The sequence below is a fragment of the Mus musculus genome, chromosome 18 (assembly GCF_000001635.26).
Source record: "Mus musculus strain C57BL/6J chromosome 18, GRCm38.p6 C57BL/6J".
NCBI classification, from domain to species: Eukaryota; Metazoa; Chordata; class Mammalia; order Rodentia; family Muridae; genus Mus; species Mus musculus.
The window spans coordinates 88,894,059-88,900,058 of record NC_000084.6 but is presented as its reverse complement, the minus strand read 5'-3'; the positions used below and the strand labels follow the sequence as shown (position 1 = coordinate 88,900,058).

Genomic DNA, 6,000 nt, shown 5'->3' with positions numbered 1-6,000 from the left:
TCTCCACAGAGTTTATTGTGACTTTAAAAATAAAATTTTAAATAAAAAATGTGTGTGCATGTGCATGTGTGTACTCCTGTGTGTAGGTGAGATGCTATTCTGTGTGTGTGTGTGTGTTTGTGTATAAATCAGTACTCTAGGCATTGACTTTGAGCCATTCACCTGTCTCTGTTTTCTATTTTCCTTGGATTTTAGATGCTGCCATTTTTGAGTTTTTACCTGGATTCCAGATGTCAAACTTAGATACAAAAGTTTCTATATCTAGCATCTTAACACACTGAGCCATCTCCCCTGGCTTAAATGACATGTTTAAGCATGAGGTTTAAGAGAAATAACAGCACTTGGGAAGAAAGTAAACACCCCCTAGAATATGGACACAGAGTTCTTAAAGAAGAGTCACATTTGTTTCATATGGTTGCCATACATACTGTTTTTCTTGGCTTCGGGAGTTACATCTCAAAGGATTACATCACCTAATGTGATCATGGAGTGGTTTCTAGTCATTGGATAGGATTACAGCTAATAAGGTAAAATTTTAGGCCTTAGGGGAAGTTAGGCTTTTCTGGGCTAAGTTACTATGATTGAAAAGGAAGACTCTTACTTCTTAGGAAATGCAGTGTCAAGAAGACTTTTTAAGTTAGGTGAGGTAGAGGGAAAGAGAAGATGCTGAGAATCAGTTAATCGAACTTTAAATATTGATCATGCTGTGTCCTTAACAACTTTGATAATTTTATAACTGTTCTCTGTTTTCTGTTCTTTCTTTCCTAAAAAATAAATGCATAAATAAATAAACCAGTACTATGTTCTCTGCATGGCTACTGTGGGTCTTAAATATGTTAATGGAGATTTTTAAAAAAACGATAATTTGCTCTAAGCAAAGCTCTAGTGTTGTCTTTGAGATGCCCTGAGAAATGGGTGTGGTCATATATGCTTAGGCTGTAAGCATGGCTCATTGCTATTTCCACATTCTTCTCTCTATAAAGGAAGTATTGTGGGGCTGGGGATTAGTAGTTCAGTTGGTAGAGTGCTTGCTTAGTTAGTATACATGAAGAGAGACAGAGGCAGGGACATCAAGGTCATCTTCTACTGGTCAGGCTGGCCTAATCAAAGACTGTTTAAAAGAAAACAGATCAATGCAAACAAACAAAACAACAACAACAACAAAAAAGAAGAACAAAAGGGAAGAAAATAATTGACTATTTAGCAAAACAAGGTTTACTTAGGTCCTCTGGTATCAGGGTCAGTTTATCTATGTGCCCTGTTAGAGTGGCTCCTCCCTTTTCATGTGTAATCAGACCTGTATCACTGTTACAAACTAATTATGAGAGTCCTGGACATGCACCTTGGCTGTCCTGGGTGTACGTAGGGCAAAGATGTCACCCAAAGATGGCAGGGTAGTGGACTTCCAAGCAGAGAATACATGTCTATAGCCAAGACGGGGCTTGGAATTCTTCCAAACATAGAAATATCAACAGTATCTTTAGCTGCTATTATCTCTACAATAACTCGCCTTATATTATTATTAGTTTCTATGGCTATTATTTTAATTTAGTGACTAATAGCTGTATTCTGGAGTCATGAAGATATGTCAGCATTCCAGATATTTCCCATAGTAGTGGCCTGACTTTTGAGAAAGTGATTGCTCAGTCTGTATATTTTTACTTTTGTGTAATGTTTTCAGGACTGACGCTTTGGTATTGGGTAACCTATTGGTGTGTTTTTCCTGGGGGACACTACTTCTCTTGCCCTCAGCATATTTTAATTACCCGTAGTTCTTTGAATATGGTTGAGGCCTTGTGAACTTTTCCCCATTTACTTTGGCATGTCTATCAGTGCATTCCCGTCCAGCTCAGGTTCAAGCAGTCATTGGTGAGACTTTATGGATGTAGCTTTTGACATTACTAGGAAACAAAACCTCATAGCAAACTCCCTGATCCTCCGGCTCTACATATCTTTCCACCCCCTCTCCCACAATGATTCCTGAGCCTCAGATTCTGAAGTTGTATTATAAATGCATCAGCTGGGACTAGGCTCTACAACTTTACATTTTGATTAGTTGTGGTTTTCTATAATGATCTCTGTTGCAAAAAGAAGTTTCTTTGATGAGCAAGGACTACACTTACCTGTGGGTATAAAGACAATGTTTAGACTGTAGTTAGGGATTATGCTGTTTTAGTAAAGTGGTAATTGTAGGTTCTCCTCCAAGACTTGTGACTTACACTAGCCCTGGTTAGATGGCTAGGTTTCCAGTACTGGGCATGATTTCCCTTTCTGTTGGTGGATCTGAAGCCTAATTAGAGAGCTGTTGGTTACTGACAAAGTATGCATGCCACTACTGTACCCTTAGGGTTATTTTCTCATACTGTCTTTTGTTGTGGCCCATAGATGTCATATCTGGGTAGTACTGTTGGTTACTTCTTTCTTTCGTTAGTTTGAATGGTGCCTTCTGGTGTCATGAAATGTAGTCCTGAGAGAGATGGTTTTCAGGAGTTTCAGCTCAGGGTTCTTCAGGACCTGTGTCTGAAGTTCATGGTGTTTTTTTGTCAATGGGTACTTACCTTCCATGTCTGGGGGCAACCAAGGGCAGTGGCAATAGCCTATAATATTTTGGGTGTCTCTTGGACAACCCTGACTAATTATTCAAAATAGTGCTTCTCATGCCTGGTTTGTTTGTTTGTTTTTGTTAGATGGTCTTCGGCTCTTGGAGGGAGCTTTGTCATCTCAGATGGGAACTTTTCATTTAAATTCGATATGTATATTTTTATAGCAACTTATGTATATTATTCATATTTTAGGTAAATAGTGAATAGTATGATTCCTTGTGGCTTTTTCAGATGTCCTTCGGTTGTTTTACCCTCTTCTCCTTCTTTGCCATTTATCTCCTTCCTTCTCCCTAGAGTCCCTCACCCTTTCCCCCATTTCCCTTTCCAGATCATGTGTACATTTCTTTTATCTTTCTTTTCTTTCTTCCTTCCTTCCTTCCTTCCTTCCTTCCTTCCTTTCTTTTTTTTTTTTTTTTGAGACAGGGTTTCTCTGTGTAGCCTTGGCTGTCCTGGAACTCACTCTGTAGACCAGGCTGGCTTTGAATTCAGAAATCCGCCTGCCTCTGCCTCCCAGGTGTTGGGATTAAAGGTGTGCGCCATCATGCCCGGCTCGTGTGTACATTTCTATTCCCCTCTGTAGTGCCTCTCACTGACAAATTATTCTTTTTTTTACTTTCCTGGTTTCTAGTTATTCTAGGTTACATACAAACATCAGAACGTTTGGAGTTAGGAACCTCAGATGAATGAGAATATCCAGCATTTGTCTTTCTGAGTCTGAGATACCTTACTCAATGTAATATTTTCTAGTTCCATCCAAATCTCATGATTCCATTCTTTACAGCTTAATAGTACTCCATAGTGTATATATACCACATTTTCACTATTTATTCATCAGTTAAAGGGCTTTAGGTTGTTTCTGTTTCCTAGTGCATTAGTCAGGGCTCTATAGAGCAGTGGCTCTCACCCTTCCTAATGCTGTGACCCTTCAATACAGTTCTTCATGTTGTAGTGACCCTGACAACCATAGAATTATTTTTGTTGCTACTTTAAACTGTAATTTTGCTACTAGTATGAGTTCTAATGTAAATATCTGATATGTAGGATATCTCATATGTGACTTCTGTGAAAGGGTCATTTGTTCCTCAAAAGGGCCGTAACCCACAAGTTGAGAACCACCACTCTAGAGTAATAGAACTTATAAGATGAATATTTGTCTGTCTGTCTGTCCGTCCATCCATCCATCCATCCATCCATCCATCTATCTATTGGATTTACTAGAATGACTTACAGGCTTTGATCCATCCATCCATCCATCCATCCATCCATCCATCTATCTATCTATCTATTGGATTTATTAGAATGACTTACAGGCTTTGGTCCAGCTAATCTAACAATGACTGTCTGTGAATGGAAAACCAAGAATCCAGTAGTTTATCAGTCCATAAGGCTGGGCATCTTAGCTGGTCTTTAGCATGTGCTGAAATCTTGATGGATCTAATGCCAGTGAAGGAATGGAATTGCTAGCAAGGCAAGACTAAGCAGGCAAAGAGCAAAAGCTTCCTTCTTCCACATCCTATGCCCTTATATAGGCTTCCAGCAGAAGGCATGTCCCAGAGTGGATCTGGATTAAAGATGTGTCTTCTTACCTCAAAGATCCAGATTGGAAGTAGCTCTGTCTACTTCAGATCAAGTAGAAATCCCTCTATTTTTGTGTTTTAGTTAATATCAGATGCAGTCAAAATGACAACCGAGGATAGCCATCACACCTAGGTATTGTGAACAGAGCTGCAATAAACATGGCAGAGCAAGTAGCTATGGAGAAGGATATCAAGTTCTTTGGGCAAATGCCAAAGTCAATCACCCCCACTTTTTGAAGATAGAAACTGAAGTTAAAACTCAGAGACTTGTTTATGTTTAGATAGTTCTGTGAACTGTCCAAATTGTGCCATGGTCCAGGTCTGCCACATTCTCAGTTCAGCGTCTCAACCATGCACATTGCTGCTCCTGGCCATTGGTCTCTACTGCTCAGCGATGGCTTGACCTTAGCACAAATGAGGAAACATTGTTACCAAGGGCAGGAGACTGAAAAGCTCCCTTCTATCTAATCACCACCAGTCTTCTTGGTATTTTGATTTCAGATATCTGAGTCCAAATTAAGTTGAACAGGGTTTGGTGGCTCAAGACTAAGGAGGTTATCTTGAGGATGGCAAGAGAAAGGAGGAAGGGAAAGTAAGATGGAGGATATGAAATGAGTTGCATTTAACCAGGATAACAGTAGTAATAGTGTTCAATAATCCATTCAAGTCAATACTGAGAATGACAATTGTCAGTCTGGTAAATAACACATAATTTCAAGTGACACCTCTATACCACATCCCATTATAAAAACCGACTTAACCCCCATAGGTCCCACATTCTATTATTTAGCCAGATTTTGTGTTTAGATGACCACTTTCTACTGGACATTTAAAAGAATTAATATCAATTATTTGAACATTGCTATTTTCTATATTTTTAAATTAGCAAGTTTACTAAAACATAGCAGATCTGGAATTTACCTCTGAGGATCTTCTAATTCTTTTATTCCCCAGCCTTATCTCTTTATATATTTCCATTTGAAAGAACTTATACCATTCAAGAAACATTTTTAAAACTTACATTAATTCTAAGCTAGATTTTGTATTCCCTCCCTTTATTGAGGTATTAATATTTTCTTTAATTGCTTACCATTATAGGAAAAATAAATTTCCATTGGCCTACTCAGGGACAGTAATAAATCTTGGTCTGCTATACATTAGAAGCATATTGTGTTAATTTGTAAAAAAGTGAGTTAAGTTTCCAAAACCCACACACCCACGGGCACCACACACACACACACACACACACACACACACACCTATTAATTGCAGGAGCTCCACTGAAGGCTAGAAGACTTGAAAGAAGGACTAAGATTAGTTTTCTTAAGACCAAGCCAGAGAAAGTGGGCGAAGGCTCCCACTTGTAGCTCAGCTGGGCAGGGAGAGGACCAGGAACCCAGAGCCTCTGAAGTCTGAGAACTGCCCTGGTTGCAGCTGCTCAAGAGCCCTCGGGGGAAAGGGGCGGAGCCGCTCGCACCCACGACCGCGGGCCCCGCCCACCTGGGCCCCCTCCCCACGCGACGCCCCGCCTACCGGGCTGTGCTGAGGGCGCGGGCGGCCAGGGCTCCTTCGCCGCGGCTCCGCTCCCGCCTGGGCCGCGGCCGCGCGCCCTCCCTTCGGGGAGGAGGAAGAGGAGGAAGGAGGAGCGGCGGTAGGAGGAGGGCCGAGCGCGGCAGTCGCGCCGCCGCGGGGAGGAAGCAGAGCCCGCGGCTGCAGGGTGAGCGGGATGGAGGGGCGGGGGGGCGGGGGTGGGGAGGCATGGGGTCGCGTGTGGCCCAGGGTAGGGAGGTGAGGGTGAGGCCCAGGCCGGCGCCCCGACC

The 6,000-nt window shown here is 41.6% G+C and overlaps 1 protein-coding gene across 5 annotated transcripts in view; it reads left to right on the top strand.

Moving 5' to 3' along the window:
- Nucleotides 1–5,694: 5,694 nt before the first annotated feature.
- Socs6 (suppressor of cytokine signaling 6) overlaps nucleotides 5,695–6,000 on the top strand; it is a 29,196-nt gene continuing 28,890 nt past the window's right edge. For 2 of the 5 annotated variants that reach the window (XM_030250541.1, XM_011247089.2), the window contains exon 1: nucleotides 5,703–5,897. The gene's annotated coding sequence lies outside the window, so the exon portion shown is untranslated. Of the gene's footprint in view, nucleotides 5,898–6,000 lie in introns of all 5 variants that reach the window. The other 3 variants (XM_006526513.3, XM_011247090.3, NM_018821.5) reach the window with 3 other exon arrangements.